A 20,397-nucleotide genomic window follows, 5' to 3' on the forward strand; every position below is an offset into this window, starting at 1 on the left:
CAAAGTACTCAAATATTTGAGTACTCAAATCAATCTCAAATGCATGTTATCATGTATGAACTTGGTCACCCTTTGCTTGCTGGTGGCTTGAATGGAGAATTCAGAACAAGTGTCTTGATAGAATGTCACTTTTAAGATATGAGGTACAGATTTCAGGTTGGATAGTCCCTCCAGAAACAGATGCATTTTTAAAAGGCCACCTAATAGGGGGATGAAGAGTAGTTTAATGGTAGAGAGCTAGCTGAGGACCTAAATTCAATCTTACAAGGGAGCGCGTGCGTGTGCGCACACACACACACACATACACATACACACATATACACATACACACATACACACATATACACATACACATACACACATACACATACACACACATACACACATATACACACATACACATATACATACACACATATATATACACACATACACACACATACATATATACACATACACATATATACATATATACACATACACATGTATACATATATACACACACAAGCACATACACATACACACATATACACACACATATACATGCAATGAGGGGGGTACATGAGGGACAGCATACAATCTAATACCTCAATCTAATAATAATACAAATTTAGAGGACGGTGATAATTTATAAAGTTCCTCAAATGACACACAACACAGGCAGCACCCTTTATGGGGTTAACTCTCTGGTAAGAATTGTTCTGGGCCTACTTAACCCAGTGACACCATCATCACATCTGTGTGCTGGCCCTGGGGTCACAGTCATCTCAGTCAGTTTCTTCTCTGACCAGGCACTATTTTCCAAAAGCTAACCTCCCTCCATGTCTCTGGTGGTCAATCTCAATAGTCTACTTGATTGTTCTGAGAAACATCTAGATCAACTGTTTCCAGAGACTGTTGCCTAATGAAGTGTTGAATCCAATGGTGATTTAAATTTAAACCCCTGGGAAACCGTGAAACTATGAAGGTTAGGCCGGGTTGGAGGGTCTTCCCTGAAGTGTGTCCTTGGAAGCCATCTTTCACCGGACCCCCCAGCTGCCCCCGCTGCTCTCTGCTCCCAGCTCACCCTGGGATGGACTGCCTTGCTCTGCTTCCTCTGACCTGACAGACTAAAACCTCTAAAACCGGGAGCTGAATGAACCTTTCCACCTTTGAAGTTGGTTTCTTGGGTGTTTTGCCATAGCAATGAGAAAAGTAACTAATACATTGTCTTATTCTGTTTTCTGCTGCTCTACAGAATAACACACACTGGGTAAATAATGAACAATAAACTTTTATTGGCCTATAAGATCTAAGAGGCTAAGAGATCTGGTGAGGGCCATTTTGCTACAGTTATAGCATAGCAAAATGGCGAGTACACTTGTGTGACACAGGGAGGGAGGGACAGAGTGCACGCAGTGGTTCACTTAAAACAAATCCACCCTTTCCCTTGCACTATAGCTCAGCTGGTAGAGTGCTCACCAGGCATGCCCAACCCTTCAGCAAGCCTAGACTCGGTATGCATATAGCATGCAATCCAGCACTTAGGAGGTGGAGGCAGGAGAAACCAGCAGTTGGAGGTTATCCTTCAGAAGTCATTAAGTTCAAGGCCAGCCTGGGCTACATGAGACCCTAGAGAGAGGCCAGGGGAGCAAAATAATGAAAACAAAACCCACCCCAATTCTCTGTGATAATAAACACGTTTCTTTGATAATGGCATTGATCCTTTCACTAAATAAAATAAACTATAAAATAGAGCTTCTAGGTGCTGAGAAGATGGTTCAGTGCTTAGGAACACTTGCTTTTCTTGCAGAAGACCCTACTTCCCGCACCAATGTGGCAGTTGACAATCATCTGTGACTGCAGTTCCAGGAGGTCGTCCTCTGGACTCCTCACGCACCAGGCATGCATGCATTTGGCGAACACACATACAAACCAACAAGCACTCATACACATTAATAAAAATAAAAAATAATAAATAAGCATCCTCTGTCTGGCCATTCGACATGGTCCGACATTCTACAGCTCCAAGCTTTGCCATATCCGTTTAAATTTTGAATCCGTGAATGGTCTAAAACATTCATTGAGTGAGAGCCCCCATAATCAATCATTCAGTGCCAACACCCACACAGACATGCTCAGAGATGTGCTTTACTAATTTCCTAGACATTTCTCAACCTGAGCAAGTTGACAAGATTATTATAGACAGGGATGAGGGGAAGTTGACTTTTATAGAATATAATAGAGTCTACCTGACCACGTGTATAAGACCCCACTTCCACTTCCCAACATTGTTGAGTTTAGTATCAAGTTTCCAATACAGAAACTTGGGGGACACATTCAAACCATAGCATTTCCTCTGGAAATGCTGGATCCCCTTCTTCTCCCTCCACAAGGAATGACTCTTCTGTCCCAGGTTGCAGCTCCAGATATGGTACAGACGGAACATCTACAGAGGCATTCCAAGGTTCCAGGTAACAAACCTTAAGCCCCAAATGTAACTCTTGCTACTCTTCAGTCTGTTTTGGTTTTCGGAGCCAGGATGTTCCTCTTTCGTGTCTCCCCAACTCTACTCCTCTCTCCTCTCTTTATTAGGATCTAGAACAAAGACATTGTCCATAGAGGTCAAGCAAACATGGAGTTTTCCCATGGATTCTAACAGACGATGATGTTTCTGTCTTCTTGAGTGAGCATCAAAGAACAGAAACTTCCCTTACTTGCTAATAGATAGACCTTCCAGAATCTCCCAGGGCCCACCATCCCTACAACATGTTAGACTTCTCAATTCCCATCCAGCATGCTCCTGATTTATAAGTTTTACTACTTGGCAATCCCACCACCATTAACAACTTGCCCCTAATTACTTGGAGTCACTCTTCACTGGTTGTCGTTGGCACCACTCTAGCAACACAAATTATGTCTACAGGCAAAATTCAAGCACTGAATTGATGAGATTTCTGTTTCATTCACAATAGCCAGGAAACAGAATGAGCTGAGGTGTCCATCAACTGGCGAACAGGTACATAAAAGGTGGGACAGATACATAATGGGCTTTTCCGCAATTACAGGAAGGAATTGAAGCATGACATTAGTAAGGAAACAGACAGAAGTGGAAGTCATTGTATTAAGTGAATTAAAGCAGAGTAAGAAAGGCAAATACTATATGTTTGTTTCATATGAATAATCTACAATACAGTTTTGAGTGTGTGTGGGGTGTGTGTATGTGTGTGTGTGGTGTGTTTATATATGAGTGTGTGGGTAGGTCATGAAACTAAAAAGGGGTAATGAGAGGAAAGGGAGCGATCTTAAGGTACGTGGGTAAAGAAAGGTAGTAGAAATATGTGGGTTTGGGAAGGAAAGAATCCAGCTGGAAAGAGGCAGGAACACGTGGGTGGAGAACAAAGTATATCAATACACGTGTATGAAGACACCATAATGAAGCCTTTGGGTTTTTCCACCACAATATTTTTTTTTTTTTTAGATTTGTTTTTTTTTTTTTTCCCCCGAGACAGGGTTTCTCCGTATAGCCCCTGACTGTCCTGGAACTCACTCTGTAGACCAGGCTGGCCTCGAATTCAGAAATCTGCCTGCCTCTGCCTCCCAGAGTGCTGAGATTACAGACGTGCACCACCACTGCCCGGCCACATGCCTTTAATCTTTAAACAAAATATTTAACTACGCTGACTCTCTGTGTATACGAGGAGATGTGTACCGGTGCTGTGGCACACATGAAGGTAAGAGGGTAATTCACAAGTTGATTCTCTCCCTCCATTGTGTGGGTCCCAGGACTCACAGGAGTTCCTCTGCCTCCTGAGTGTATCACCCTACCCAGCTTCTTTTTCCTCCTTATTATACAGGGTTATACTTTATATCTCAGGTTGTCTTAGACTCATTACATGGCCCTGGCTGGCCTGAAATCCAAGACATTCTCCTTGCCTTTAGCCTCCATGCACAAGAATTACAGTCATGAGCTAACACACTTTTCTGAATGTATATTCTTTTATCATTGGCAAAGCCAGACCCAATTTCTGTTTTCAGTGTAAATAACTTAGCCAAGTTCAGAGCTTGAGTGTATGTACCTAAGTTTACAGCTGAACCTCACTGGTACTTGTGCCTCAGTGCTTAGCCCAGTAGAGTGGTGTTCGTGGCAGGCTCACTTCTCTGTGTTTGAACACAGGTCTACTGTAGATGCAAGGGGCCAAATTATTTGCATGGGATATTACTATCATGGGTTTTCATTCATGGTGAGTGCCCACAAAAGGTGCCACAGAGAACAATGAACCATTACACAAACCTCACCTTGAAAAGGCAACTTGCATCTTGCCTATCCTCAGGGACAGACGTATCCCAGCCACTGCCATCACAAACAAATGAATTTCATAATAAAGCAAATGTAATCTGTGAAAACCAATTTATATCCAGCCTCTCTTTCAAAACAGACAAATGGCATCTATTTCTGTATAATGAAATCATATCTGTAAAGAATGGATCATACTTGAAATGTAAAATTCATTTACACTTGAGTATTTTTATTTATTCTCCCCATGTCATTCCATTAAAGATTTGTGTCAGACTTTCTTTACCTGAAGACATCATAAAGGCTTCCCAGGAGGTGGGCGCTTTACAAGGGATGCAGTTTCTTCCCCGAAGAACCCACCCCTCAGTTTCCCATTGCTCCTAGATCTCTAAGTCCCAAGTTAAAGCAGTTTCCATAGCCTGAAAAACAAAGTGTAACCACGAAGAGATAAGATGCACAGAGAAGAACTGCATTCTTCCACGGACTGAAGAAAGTCTACAATGTCAGGGTTTTGTTTGCTTGCTTTTACATTTATTTATTTATTGGATGTATATGTATGTTTTGCCTGCATGCATGTATGTATGTGCAGCATGTGCACAGTGCTTTTGGAGTTCAGAAGAGGGTGTTGGATCCCCTGAAACTGGAGTTATGGATGGTTGTGAACCACTATGTAAGTGCAGGGGAACCAAACTTGGGTCCTCTGCTAGAGCAACAAGTGCCTCTAACCACGGAGCCATCTATTCAGCAAGTTCACAGTTGTGGTTGTGGTTGTTGCTGTTGTTCCAACACAGGGTTTCTCTGTGTAGCCCTGGCTGTCCTGGAACTCACTCTGTAGACCAGGCTGGCCTTGAACTCAGGAATCCACCTGCCTCTGCCTCCTGAGTGCTGGAATTAAAGGCATGTGCCACCACTGCTCAGCAAGTTCACAGTTTTTTAAACAATCAATGTATCTTAACCTGGGACTGGGTATGGGAATGGATCCTAAGAGTATGGGACCAGAATGAAGGAAGTATAATGTTGAAGCAGCCAATTTTATTGACAAAAACTCCGGCTATAGATATTCTCAATCTAACAGGGCTCTGGTTGTTTGGTGAGTTAACAGAAATCTAAACCTGAAGGTGATTTAACCAAAGGATATTTCCTCTACTATAGAGCAGAGTTGCTCAGTGTTGGAAGTAGAGTCTGCCCAGGGCATTGTACAGTGTTTACCAGTCCAGCCAAGACTAGGATGAGCTAAGTGAGAAATCTAGTTTTATGCCCTGGGTGCCTTGCCTCATCTGAATCCTGCCTCGTTTTGGAGTACCCTGGCCCCTGCCTAATAGAGATCAGTAATGCTCTTCTAGTTATAATCTCCAAAGATGGCTTCGGCTATTGCCAAGTGCTGCTGGGGGCAGGGTGGGGGCAAAATCAGCTCTAGCAGAGAATCACTACTATAGAGGGAAACTTCCAAAGGCTTGGGGATATCGGAGTAAAGCAGTAGGTTTATATACACATCATCTGTCCTTTCCAATGCCCACCAGGAGGGTCCCCAAAGCAAGGAGAAATACACTGTAATTTGAAGTACTTCCTTAAAGAACTCTTTGGTGACAACTCTCTGTAGGCTACAAATTATGGCAGAGACAGCTGCCTCTGAAATGACCTCTCTGAATGCAGGAAAGAGAATGGGATTCTGGGTAGCCTGGAGCCAGCTGTGGCAGCTAGGCAGCAAAGTGGACTCATCAGAACAGTCTGACCTGCAGAGATCTTTGGCAAGAGCAAGTTGTGTTGCTAGAACTAGACTAGATGGACAGCCTGCAGAAGGATTGTTTTTCGATTGCTTTGTGCCGCTGAGAATTGAACTTTGGACCTCAGGCACACTAACATATGTTCTTCCTGTGAGTCATAGCCCAACCTTTAAACTCATTTTTTTTTAAATGGAGACACTTTAGGTCTGGCACCATAATAAGAATCTAAATGCCTCTAAGATATACAAAGAACTCAAGAAGGTAGACTCCAGAGAGCCAAATAACCCCATTAAAAATGGGGTACAGAAGCCGGGTGGTGGTGGTGCATGCCTGTAATCCCAGCACTCTGGGAGGCAGAGGCAGGCAGATTTCTGAGTTCGAGGCCAGTCTGGTCTACAGAGTGAGTTCCAGGACAGCCAGGGCTATACAGAGAAACCCTGTCTCCAAAAAACCAAATCCAAAAAACCAAAACAAAAAACAAAAAAAATGGGGTACAGAGCTAAACAAAGAATTTTCACCTGAGGAATATCAAATGGCTGAGAAGCACCTAAAGAAATGTTCAACATCCTTAGTCATCAGGGAAATGCAAATCAAAACAACCCTGAGATTTTACCTCACACCAGTCAGAATGGCTAAGATAAAAAACTCAGGAGAAAACAGGTGCTGGCAAGGATGCGGAGAAAGAGGAACACTCTTCCACTGCTGGTGGGATTGCAAGCTGGTACAACTACTCTGGAAATCAGTCTGGCGGTTCCTCAGAAAACTGGGCATGATACTACTGGAGGACCCCGCTATAGTACTCCTGGGCATATACCTAGAGGATTCCCCAGCATGTAATAAGGATACATACTGCACTATGTTCATAGCAGCACTATTTATAACAGCCAGAAGCTGGAAAGAACCCAGATGTCCCTCAACGGAGGAATGGATACAGAAAATGTGGTATATATACACAATGGAGTACTATTCAGCCATTAAAAACAATGAATTTATGAAATTCTTAGACAAATGGATGGAAATGGAGAATATTATCCTAAGTGAGATAACCCAATCACAAAAGAACACTCATGGTATGCACTCACTGATAAGTGGATATTAGCCTAGAAGCTTGGAATACCCAAGACACAATTCACATATCAAATAAAGCCCAAGATGAAGGAAGGAGAGGCCCCTGGCCCTGGAAAGGCTCAGTGCAGCAGTGTAGGGGAATACCAGGACAGGGAAGTGGGAAGAGGTGGATTGGGGAACAGGGGGATGTAATAGGGCTTACGGGACTTTCAGGGAGGGGGGGGGATCCAGGAAAGGGGAAATAATTTGAAATGTAAATAAAGAATATATCGAATAAAAAAAGAATCTAAATGCTTTAACCAGTTTAGAGATTGGAGCAAAGTCCCAAACCTAGACACTCTTGCTCGAAGTCCAACTCACTGTAAAGAAGGGTCCTACTACACAGTCAGCCATTCACAATAGAAATTCTGGTGTCAGATTATCTCAGTTTTTGCCCAGGTCTATGATATTCAGTTTGCACAGACATGCTCAGCAATTGGGAAAACCCTTGCACTGGCTTCTGAACACATCCAGTGAGGACTATTGCAGTTTACAACAAAACAAAACAAAACAAAAGCCAAGTGGAAGCCTGCAAACCCGCTTCTAGCTACCAGGTAAGTAGACTAAATGTGGTCCCACTCTCTGGAGATCAAGGCCAGCTCCAAAGACTTGAGTCTTACAGCAGTGGCGGTTCCTAAGGAGTCCCCTCTTGAATGCTGGTTTGGTCTATGAAGACATATGAACCTTGGAGAATGAACGTAGTTTGAACATTGAGGTGTGGCTCCATGGTAGAGGACTTCTGTGGACTGCACGAGGCTATCCAGAACACAACAGAACAAAACAAAAACCAAGCGAGGAGAAAGTTAGGAAGTTGGTGTTCAGTACACTCTCTCCAGATACAAACAAACAAACAATCAAACACAGACCCAGAAAGCAATTTAGCCTCAACTTGATCAGTAAAGAGTCAGCCAGCGAGTCTGCTATAACCTATACTAGCAGGACTGTTGTTAAAAGGCCAGCCTCTTCTGAAGGGAGGATTTGGTCTTCCTGATCACTGCTGAGTGGAGTGCTCAGGGTAGAACAATGAACTATAAATAACCATGTGAACAGTTATTTCACATGCATAGGTGCGGTGACTACAGTTGGTGCAGGGAGGAAGTGTATTGACTTTGACACCTGATCTTCCCACCTTCACCTACGACTGCAGGTACGCGGCTCCACTTACATATGGTCTCTTTAGTTTGATAAGAATGTTTCGAAGCCATGTGGTGGTGTCACATGTATTTGAACTCAGTACTGGGGAGGCAGAGGCAAACGCATCTCTGTGAGTTTAAGGCCAGCCTGGACTACAAAGCAAGTCCCAGGACAGCTGGGGCTGTTACACAGAGAAACTCTGTCTAAAAAACAAACAAACAAACAAATAAGCAAACAAACAAAAAATATATGTCTATAGCTTTATCTATGTTTTCCAACCCCTTACTGCCATAGAATGTGTTTATTATATTTAGTCTTTATATTCTTTACATAATCTTTACATTCTATAGTATAAAATATGGACTGTAGATTGTAGATCGGGATAAACCTTACCCCCAAACAGCTCAAGGGACTGGATATCTTTAGGTGGGGTAATTCATATGTTTTCTATGCAACAGGGAGAGTTTGTATTTTGCCAGGTGAGGTATGACTTGCGTCTGTCCTTATCAAGTTAGATATGATGTAAAAGTGACCTATACAGATGCCGAGTAGACAGGGGATAGACTGTGTTGATGAGGTAAGAATCATCAACTTATCATTAAGAAGTACAGTTGTAAGCATGGCATGGGGTGCATACCTTGCTGGCGTGTATCTCAGAACCTGAGTGGCAGAGGCAGGAAGATCTCTGTAGACCAAGGCCAGCCTGTTCTATATAGTATGGTCCAGGCTAGGCAGGGTTATGTAGAGAGACCCTGTCTCAAAAGACAAAACAAAACAAAAAAGCACAGTCCCTCAGTATCCACAGAGAGTTTATTCCAGGATCCCCCTACATGGAGACCATAGTCCATGGATGCTAAAATCACTAAGTAAAATGCATCATATCCGCATTTAACCTTCCCACAGCCTCCAGGATGTTAGAAATCACCTCTAGGTTACGTGTGATACCTCCCACAATGTGAATGCTACATGGTTCTTATACCGTGCTGTTCAGCGGCTAATGAAAACAGAAAAGCCTGGGCATATTTAATCCTGACACAATTTTCTTCAAGATATCATTCATGCATTCATTCATTCATTTGATTTTTGGATTTTTGAGACAGGATCTCATTATGTAGATGATCATCCCCTACCTCTGCCTCTCCAGTGAAATATTTTCAAACCATGTGCTAGCTCCTGAGTGTGACCCCTAGTGCCACAAAAAGAAAAATACAGATCAACAGCTGGTTGAACTCAGAAGCTGTGAATACAAAGGACTGGCAGCATGGGTAGATGCCATTTAGTTATCTGGATGCAGTTTATATAAACAAACTTTTTCTTTATTTTGATTATTTGTTTGTTTGCTTGCTTGAGATGAGTCTCACTATATAGCCTGGGCTGTTCTGGAACTCAATATGTAAAACAGGCTGGTCTTGAACTCACAGAGATCAGCCTGCCTCTCCCTCCCCACCGTTGGGATTAAAGGCATGTGCCACCAAGTCCATAGCCTTTGTATAAGTAAATTCTCTACCAAGTAACACAATAAAACTATCTCTATTTGTATTGTCTTATCACAATAGGCCACCAGAAACCAATAATACCATAATTACAATCTGTATGGCTACAACGGAACATTTCTCTGTTCTCCATTCAGCTTTCTGGGAACACCTATTACATGGCTGTGCTGCAGAGACAGGACTGAGCAAGACTCTGCCTCTCTCTTACGAGTGTACCTACTGGTCACGCCCTTCGCAGTTGTTGGTCAAAACTACGGAAAGAGTAACATCTCAGTGAGGAAAAAGGAATTTGGAACTGGGCAATCTCAGACTCTTAACAGGTTTCCTGCCTAGGCGCCAGGATGAATGTTGTTTTGATAGCTGCATGTAAATAGTAGTAAAGTCTACTATCACTGAGCCACACCACTGTTTGATTGCTTTGACATCTACCTTTCTTCTTCTTTTTTTAAAATGTTATTTATTTAGTGTATATAAGGACATTGTACCTGTCTTCAGACACAGCAGAAGAGGGCATAAGATCCCATTATAGATGGTTGTGAGCCACCACGTGTTTGCTGGGAATTGAACTCAGGTCTTCTGGAAGAGCCGCCTCTTAACCGCTGAGCCATCTCTCCAGCCTCTGCCTTTCTTCTTTCATCAGTGCTATCGCAAGCACAGTTTCCAGTGTCTTTTTCACCTCTCCACCCTCCATTTCAGTCAGAATCAGAGACGCTAAAACACTTTAGCACTGTGCTGAGAGGCAGTAACAGCCAGCCGCAGCGGATGTGATGAAGGCGGCCTCGTAGCCCATTGTTACTATATCGTATGCCATTTGAAAACTCGCAGTGTGTGAAACCCTGCAGGTATGTGTCAGTGATGGTGATGTTGGCAAATCCTTAATTAAAAATAATCCTTGTCTAAGTACTATGCCTTGGATTCATGCCACAGTAGGTCCAGTGATGGGACCGTGGGTGGGTGTGGCACTGAGACAATGTACAGGGTGAGGACCATTTTTGCTGGATGGTGGGATCAAGGGGCGTGGTTGCATTATTATCCTCTTGATTCACCATAGACAAATTTTAAAAAAGATTCATCTGTTTTTATCCTATGTGTATGAGTGTTTTGGGTGCTTGCGTATGTGGTTACCTTAGCCTGAGACTTAGTCCAGTGTCTAGCTCTTGCCCCACCCAACCTTCCCTGTCATTCCTTTCAACACCCTATCCCCTGGACCACTGGCTGCTCTCCACCCTGCATGCATGTCTGCATGGCACTTCCTCCTCCGCAGCATCTCCCGCATCCCTTCTGGCTCTGCAGAGCCATCTCTGCTTCTAGTTTCTCCCTTCACTTTCTTTATAGACCATTCTGTCAATGTCAAGCTCCCTTTTCCTCCTGCTCCAATAGATTTTGGTTCATAACTTCATGGCATTGATTAAAATGGTCTGGGTGACAAAAGGAGAAGCTGACTAAAACAGACTCAATAGGAATCCTATAAAACACTAACAAGGAATTCTCTGAGACTTAGGTACAAGGAGCCAACCAAACTTGAGGTGTTGATCTAGGAAGAGGACAAGCCCTTCCCCTCAGCCGTCTTTCTTTCCTATTCATTCTCCTGCTGAAGAACATATTTTGTTTGACCTCAGGGCAAAAATCATGGCTGTCTTCTCAAGCTACCAAAGCTATTCATTAGAGATTTAGCTAAAATTTGGATTTGGAGGGAAAAATGAAGTGGGCAGTGTATTTGTCCCATAATTTCATAAAATGGAAATTAACTGGACTAATAAATAGTTTAAGTAGGACGGGCAATTGAATGGTTCAAAATGGCCACTCCCTTTACGGATGGGGTGGAAGCAGTCAAGGGCTACTTAACGTCCCATGACAGACGGTCTGAACATCTCCAGGAGTTCCATCTGTATCTGACTCCCCCAGGGAGAACGTGAGTTCCTCAAGGGCAGCAGTGCCTCATCTTTGCATTTTTGCCAAGAAACACATGCTTATTGCTGCATTTCTAACATTTCTGTGGACCTTAATTTACACATTAGCTCATATAAATGTTTGAAACAATACGTGCAGACACACCGTACCATAAACACTGCAGTAAGGATGACACTGTAAGATGGGTCTGGTTTCCTGCCTGTGTTCCTTTTCCTATTCTGGAGAGATGGCCCAGTGGTTAAGGATGCTTACTGCTTTTCCAGAGGACACGAGTTTGTCTTTTAGCACCTATGCTGGGCAACTCAGACACCTGTAACTCCACTCCAAGGGATCTGACACCTTTTTCTGCCTTCTTCCCAAATAAAAATAAATCTTTAAAAAGTAATAATAAGGAGAAGGCATCCAGAGGCCTGCTGTCCAGGCCTGCCTTTGCAATGCAGGCCAGAGCCACTGTGGTGAGCATTGTGGGGGAAGATGGGAGAGAAAGAGGAGTCTGTGCACTGAGACGGAGAACTAGTGACACTAGGGTGGTGAGGAACAGCCTGATGTGAGGGGCCTGTGCTGCCACCTGAGGCCATGCTGATGTCCCTGGTCTGGCTGCTGCCTGGGACCACGTGGCTATCTGAGGGCTCTGCAGAGTTGGCTGCAGCATGCAGGAAAGCTGGCCCACCCTTCACCTGAGCAGTGTGGGGGAGCTGGCCCTGCCCCTTGCCAGCTGCAGTGCTTGGGACTGTAGCCACTCCCACCTCCCCACAGGAGAGCTACCCTGGTGAAGTGTGTTGGGGAGAGCTACCCCCATACCACCACTGCAACTGGGCAGCATGGGAGAGCTGGTTCTAGTGTCGTGGGTATAGGAAGGGCACCCAGGAGAGCGGGCCCTGTCCCTGCCCCTCCCCTGGGCAAAGTGGGAGAGCTCACAGGCTGACCAATTCAGCTACCACTGAGGTCCAGACCCAGGGCTTTGAGTTGGCCCCCCCAACATATACCCCATTATGAACTGCTGGCGTGCATGAAGGGGCCCATTCTTCAGAACCAAAGCTGCAGGATCTCCATGACACAAGGAAACTCCAGGATGTCCAAGAGGAGTCCTGTTGAGGATGCAGTATGAGGGAGGAGCAGAAGCCTGAGGCTTGGAGCCAGACCAGAGATTCATTGCAATGAACACTGCAAGTAAAGCTATTTGGGCCAAAGGGGATACTGTGTGACACACTGTGACACACTGCTGCTTCCACAGTGAGATTTATTTTGTTGTTTCTTTTTCTGTTTTCATTCATGTTTCCCTTTGTTGGGGGTTACAAGAGTTGGGGGCAGATATGGAGGGAGATGAGGATGAGTGGGGCTGGGGTGCATGATGTGAAATCCACAAAGAATTAAAAGTTAAATAATAATACTTTAATATATGATAGATATGATATATAAGATATGTGATATATATGATGATAACACAAGATAGCTTAGCAGGTAAAGGAACCCCACCACAAAGCCTGAAAACTGTGCTCAACCCCTGGAACCCACATGTTGGAAAGGCAGAACCTACTCCCTTTTTTTCTTTTGGGGGGGGTTGGATTTGGTGTTTTTCGAGACAGGGCTTCTCTGTGTAGCCCTGGCTGTCCTGGAACTCACTCTGTAGACCAGGCTGGCCTCGAACTCAGAGATCCGCCTGCTTCTGCCTCCCAGAGTGCTGGAATTACAGGCATGCGCCACCACCGTCTGGCGCAGAACCTACTCTTAAGAGTTGTCCATTGCCCACAAACCCTCGACTCTCCTGCCACACAATGCAGACAAGTAAACAAATAAATAAAAGTGGGGACCAATTGACACTCAACTCTGGCACTGATACATACACACACACAGACACACACACAGACACACACACACACACAGACAGACACACACACACACAGACAGATACAGACACACACACACAGACAGACACACACACACACAGACAGATACAGACACACACACACACACACACACACGAGAAACCAACCAGCTTTAATTATTTCATTTACTGAACATCTAGGTCTGATACACTCAAGTGGTTGCTTTGTTGTACAGGTTTTAGTTTGGGTTTTAGGCTTTGGTCTGGATTATTTCCAGTTCTGCAACCTCAGACTTACTGGCTTTCTTAAGAATGTCATCTAGAAAGGTTCGGCTTCTGGAAGGTTCAGGCCTCACTCAGAGCACGCAGTTCCTGTGTGAGGTCAGCAAACACTCTGCTTTCTTTATAATGCTTATTTTAACCAAATTTGCTCAACTTTCTTTAAATATCGTACCAAGTCTGTTCTCTTTCTTTTCTGAGCACTGCCAATCATATTTCCATTTTGAATATGTGACTGTACTTAATATTTATTATAGTTGTCTAATAAATGTGAAATGTGCTAAATCCAACATAATTCTGACTTAATATTCCCCAAGTTTAAGCCTTTCCAGAGCTATTAATTATTTTCAGGCTCAAAATAGTCCTATCCAATTTTCTTTTTCTTTTTTGGATTAAGTTATTTATATATATATAAAAAACCAAGGGTTTGATTTATTTATGTATGCATTTAATTCATTTATTTTGAGACAGAGTCTCATTATGTAGCCCTGCATAACCTGGAATTCGCTATATGGTCTCAAATTTGAAGAGATTTGCCTGCCTCGATATGTACCCTAGAATTAGGGTATATATCACCATGCCTGGTCCTAAGGACAGATTTTTTTTAAAAACCTTAACATCTAAGTATAACTGAAAGTTATTGATCGTGTAGCATCAGACTACCGAATAATACTAGCCCTGGCCTAATACTACTGGTCTTGTCATTTGGAATCCCGTTTGTCAGACTATCTCAATCAAAGTACCTTTTCTTTATTGGTTCCTGTGCTGGCTAGTTTTTTTTTTCTTTTACTGAAAATAATTTTTTTCTCATAAATACATTCTAATTAAGGTTCCCTCTCTCTACTCCTCCCAGTTCCTCCTTCTCTCCCATCCAGATCCACCTTCCATGTCTACTTCACAAAGGCCAGAAGAAAGAGGGAACCTCCGTTGAGAAAATGCTCTCACCAGATTGGCCTGTAAGTAAGCCATGAGGCATTTTCTTGATTGATGTGGGCAGGCTAGTGCCACAGGGGACATGCCACCCCTGGTCCTAGATGATATTTTAAAAGAAAAAAAAATCAGGCTGGGTAAGCCATTGAAAGCAAGTCAGAGGAAGGATTACTGTGGCTTCTACTTCAGCTCCTGTCTCCAGATTCTTGCCTTGAGTTACTACCTGACTAAGGAAGCATCCTGACTTCCCTGGATGAAGGACTACAACTGTAGGCCTGAATAAACACTTTCCTCTGCAAGTTGGTTTTGGTCATGGTGTTTTATCGACTAAAAGGCCTGGGGAGATGCTTCAGTGGTTAAGAGCACTGACTGCTCTGACCGAGGCCCGGAGTTCGATTCCCAGCACCTATATGACAGCTCACGCCTGTTTGTAACTCCAGTTCTGGAGAATTTGAGGCATTCCTCTGGCCTCTGTGGGCTTCAGGCATACATATTGTACACAGATAAAACATTCATACACATACACACACACATACACACACACACACACACACACACACACACGCACATGCACACAAAAGGAAAGTAGGGGCCAGCTCCATGGCTCTGTGGTAAATATGCTTGCCTCTAAGATTGACGACCTGGCTTCAAATCTTCGGGACCTACATGATGGAAACAGAGAATTGGCTCCCATATGTTGACCTTGAACTATGACTCGTGCAAGTTCCCTTCTCCAAATAAACATTAACCAAACAAGCAAACAAAAAGGGGAGGGGCACGGTGGCAGCATTTAGGGAGATGAAGGCAAGGGGATCAAAAGCCAGCCTGGGATACCACACTCAAGTGTCTACGATGAACTCGATGGATAACTAATGCCTAAGTGAATAAAGTGAAAAGCGTTATTAGGGAATTATTGCTAAGCTTTCTAGGATTCGTGTTATTATGGTTATGCTGGCATCATTATTTTTAGGAAGACAGATACCTGGAGTGAAATATAATGGTAGCATAAAATGGATGAAGAAAACGGCAAACTATAAAAAAATTGATATTGGGAATATAGACGTTTTTTATTACTCTTCTTTCTGCCCCCGTGCATATTTGAAAATACTCTTTGAGCAGGGCATGGTGGCATTGTTCCCACAGTCCCTCCGGAAGGAAAGATGATCTAGGAGGATCTGGGGAGCCCATGAGCCCAAGGCCAACCTGGGCAATACAGTTCTGGATGGATTGCAAATGTAAAATGGACATATGCAAAGGTTCAAGAAAAGAATGTACGAAGGGAAGGTTGTACGTCATAGGTCTGTGTCAGTGAAGGAATTAAAATAGCAAAGAAAGAAAACGGAAGGGAAAGAACATCTACTTGCAGCCGTTCATCCCCAGGAGTTCACGAGGCAGCAGCTTGGTCTCCAGCATGGCAGCACTGAGGTGGGGAGCCTCTCTGGGGGCGGGGTAGAGGAAGACAGTCAAAGGGCACTGTCCCAGACAGAGGTTATGTGCGTGTCCTGGCACTGGATCCTCAGCTGCCACTGTCACACTCACGGCTGCCACTGGGATGCCATGAGCCATGAGGCTTTCAACAGAGCTGGGCAGACGGCGGCGGCAGCGGCGGCGGCGGCGGCACTATGTTTTTGTGCTTCTGGAGTCACAAGGTAAGTAAACCTCTTTATTTTATAAAGTACTGACCCTCAGATTATTTTTATTACAACAAAATGGACTGAGACTTTATGAATCAGAGACCACGATGTCAACAAACCTGTAAATCTCACACATATACCAAAAGTCAATATCTCTTTTTTTAATTTTAAATTAATTAATTTATCTAATGTATGTGAGTATACTGTCCAACCCTCAGACCCACCAGATGAGGGCATTAAATCCCATTACAGATGGTTGTGAGCCACCATATGGTTGCTGGGAATTGAACTCACAACCTCTGGAAGAGCAGTTGGAAGTGCTCTAACCACTGAGCAATTTCTCCAGGTCCCAGAAGTCAATCTCTTAGTATCCTAGATTCTATACTGCCTTTTCTTTTTCTGTTACTGCTATTCTGTCGTGTTACCTGTAGGATTTTGCCTGCATATATGAACGTATGGCTCTTGCATGCCTGGTGTTCATGGAAGTCAGAAGAGGGTGCTAGATCCCTGGGCTGGAGTTACAGATGGGTGTGAGCCACCACATGGGTGCTGGGAGTCAAACCTGGGTCTTTTGCAAAAACAATTGCTCTTAGTGCCTGAGCCAACTCTCTAACCCCCTAACATTGAAATAGAGCCCCAGCCTTTATGACTGGCTTCATGTGAACGTGCCATTCAGGCTGTACAATCAACATGTAGACAGCACCACCTGCCAAAACTACAACAAAAGCCCAATCCCTCAGAGTCTATAATTCTGGGAAAGTCTCGAAATGCACCTACCTTGCTTTTTGGCTTCTGCAGTTTTGGTTCTGGCTAACTGTTCTAGTTAAATGAAGTATGTCAGCCCAGAACATAATCTTTGTGCTTCAAGGCGCAACCTGAGAAAGACTCAGGGCTACACCAGAATCCTGAACGCCCAGTGTAGTCACGGGCTAGCTAATGAAGATTTTCTATTGGCTTAAACCCAGGCAGTCTTCCCTGGTGAATACCACACAACAACATAGCTTTGCAATGGTATATTCTAAACTATCCCCAAATCACTTGGCTCACTATAGTTCCAAGTGCTTGTGGTTACTGTTGGGGTTTCTCTAGGTGTGTGTGTGTGTGTGTGTGTGTGTGTATGTATGTGTGTGTGTGTATGTGTGTGTGTGTGTGTTGTACGCATAGTGGTTTTTGTTGTTGTTGTTGTTTGTTTTTGGGGTTTTTTTTGGTTTTTTGGATTTTGTTTGTTTGTTTGTTTGTTTATTTGTTTGAGACAGGGTTTCTCTGTATAGCCTTGGCTGTCCTGGAACTCACTCTGTAGATCAGGCTGGCCTCAAACTCAGAAATTTGCCTGCTTCTGCTTCCCAGAGTGCTGGGATTACAGGTGTGCGGTTTTTGTACACTGTATAAAGTTTACCCTGGTGTTATTCAAATGTTGATTTCTCTGCCCTCATATCTTGTTTCAATCCAGACATATCACTGTAATGTCTATACCAAGAATCTCCTGTAAACAATTATTATCATTTATTCCCTGCCTTGTTAATAAGTACTGATCACCCAATGGCTGGGCAGAATAGAGAACAGAGCGGGATGGGAGCGAGAGGCAGGGGAGGGTTGGGATACTCAGATCAACAAGAAGGATGGAGGATTGGAGTCACAAGGAAGGGGTTCAGGGAGAGATCATAGAAACACACCTGAAGCCCAAAGAGCCAGAGCAATAGTAATATGCAAGTATAATAGGATAGGCTGGGAGGTAGCCAGATTACAATGGAAGGCTAAGGTAGATTAATTTAATGTTAGCATTTATATTAAGACTAATTCTCATGGTGGCGCATGCCTGTAATCCCAGCACTTGGGAGGCAGAGGCAGTCGGATTTCTGAGTTCAAGGCCAGCCTGGTCTACAGAGTGAGTTCCAGGACAGCCAGGGCTACACAGAGAACCCTGTCTCGAAAAACAGGCAAAAACAAAAAACAAAAAACAAAAACAAACAAACAAACAAAAAACCCCAAAAGACTAATTCAGGATGGAGACATGGCTCAGTGGTTAAGAGCACTGACTGCTCTTCCAAAAGGTCCTGAGTTCAATTCCCAGTAACCACATGGTGGCTCACAACCATCTGTAATGGGATCTGATGCCTTCTTCTGGTGTGTCTGAAGACAGCAACAGTGTACTCACATACATAAAAATAAAATAAATAAATCTAAAAAAATTAAAAAACAGAGTGATTCATTTATATTATGTGTGAGAGAGAAAGAAAAAGGGGGGAGGATTATATGGGTACCCACAGAGAGCAAAAGAGGACATAGGATTCTCTGGAACCAGACCATAACAGTTGTGAGTTGCCCAATGTGAATGCTGGGAACTGACACAAGCCCCCATGCCTGGTTTTAGTGTGATTTCTGATAGAGAAGGACTCAAAGCTTTTGCTAATATCTGAAAATGGGAGCCTAACCTTAGTACACTGTGTACTTCTCTTTGTTGTTGGTTTTCGAGACAGGGTTTTTTCCTGCAGTCACAGCAGTTCTGGAACTCAGTCTGGCCTCAAACTCAGGGTTCTGCCTACCTCTGCCCTCTAAGTGCTGGGATTAAAGGTGTGTCCCACCACCACCTGGCTCCTTGCACTTTTTACACTCAAACAAATTCTGCTGTCCGGGATGGTTTGCAGCCAGTTTATAGTCCCAGCTGTTTGGCAGGCTGAGGCAGCAGGCAGATCACTTGAGTCTAGGAGCTTGAGAACAGCTGAGAGGCAGTGAGCCCTCACCTCAGAAGAGGCAGTGCTGTGGATGCAGGTCACTGGGAGAGCACTTGCCTCACTTTCCAGAGAACCTGGGCTCAGTAGCAGGGATGCACATCTTTAATCCCAGCCCAGAGGCCGGAGAGACAGGCAGAGCTCTGTAGATCGGAAGCCAGCCTTATCTATATATTGAGTTTCAGGACACCCAGAGCTGCACAGTAAGACCTCATCTCAAAACAAAAACAAACAAACAAACTCCACAATCCTCTCCTCTGTCCATGCTGGGGTTTTAGTTAGCTTGATCTAAGCAGCTCCTGTGCATGACCTCTCAAATCTTCACTGCCTTTCACTCTGACAACCTACGTCTTCCTTGGCGATACATGAGCCTTGTAGTGAGAAGGGATATTGTAATATAGACATTCCGTTTACAGCTCATCCCTCCACAATCTCTTATTTCCTGAAGGCTGACGGGTTGTGGGCCTCCACTAATCTCCATTGACTGCAAAAAGAAACTTCTTTGATGAGGGTTAAGAGATGCACTAACCTATGGGTATAAAGATAATATAAATTTAGGAGGGTGTTTAACACTATGTTAATTTAGCAGAATAATAGCATTAGGACTTTTTAAATTTTTCTTTTCTTTTTTTAGATAGGATCTCAATATGTGCCCCTGGCTGATCTAGAACTCAATGTAGACCAGGTTTGCCTTGAACTCCCAGAGATCCATCTGCCCCTGCCTCCTAAGTGCTGAGATTAAACTTTCTCCAGTCTTTTTTCCAGCTCTATCTGAAAACAGAGTTCTTACCCCATTTCCTTCTCGAAAACTCTTATTTCCAAATCAATTCAGCACAAACTCAGCAATCTGATCTCAAGTCCTTCTACAACTTGTATTCAATTTAACACATACGGCATTAGCTGGCACTGCTGTGCCAAGCCGTGAAAAGTGATATGCTTATTTTTCACACAACACACGATCTGCTTTTATCCGCCCAAGCCTCAACACACCTTTTTGTGTCTACCTGGATCTCATATCCCCACTCTCTATTACTCTAAATCTCTCATCCTCGCAGTTTCTCCTTCCATGACACCTTCTGGTGCTCAACTGCTACCAGTTATATAATAGTTATTCATGCAGTTATTGTATTTCCACACTGGATTTTGAATCCTATTGAAACAGAATACCAGGGCTGGAGATATGGCTCAGTTGTTAACAGCACTTGCTGTTCTTACAGAGGACCAAAGTTCAGCTCCCACCACTGACATTAGGCAGCTCACAAATCCCTATAACTCTAGTTGCTAGGAATCTGACATCCTTTTCTGGCCTTCAACAGCACCTGCATGCACGGTGGTACATATACATACAGTTAGGC

This window comes from Apodemus sylvaticus, chromosome 2 (genome assembly GCF_947179515.1).
Source record: "Apodemus sylvaticus chromosome 2, mApoSyl1.1, whole genome shotgun sequence".
Taxonomy (NCBI): Eukaryota; Metazoa; Chordata; class Mammalia; order Rodentia; family Muridae; genus Apodemus; species Apodemus sylvaticus.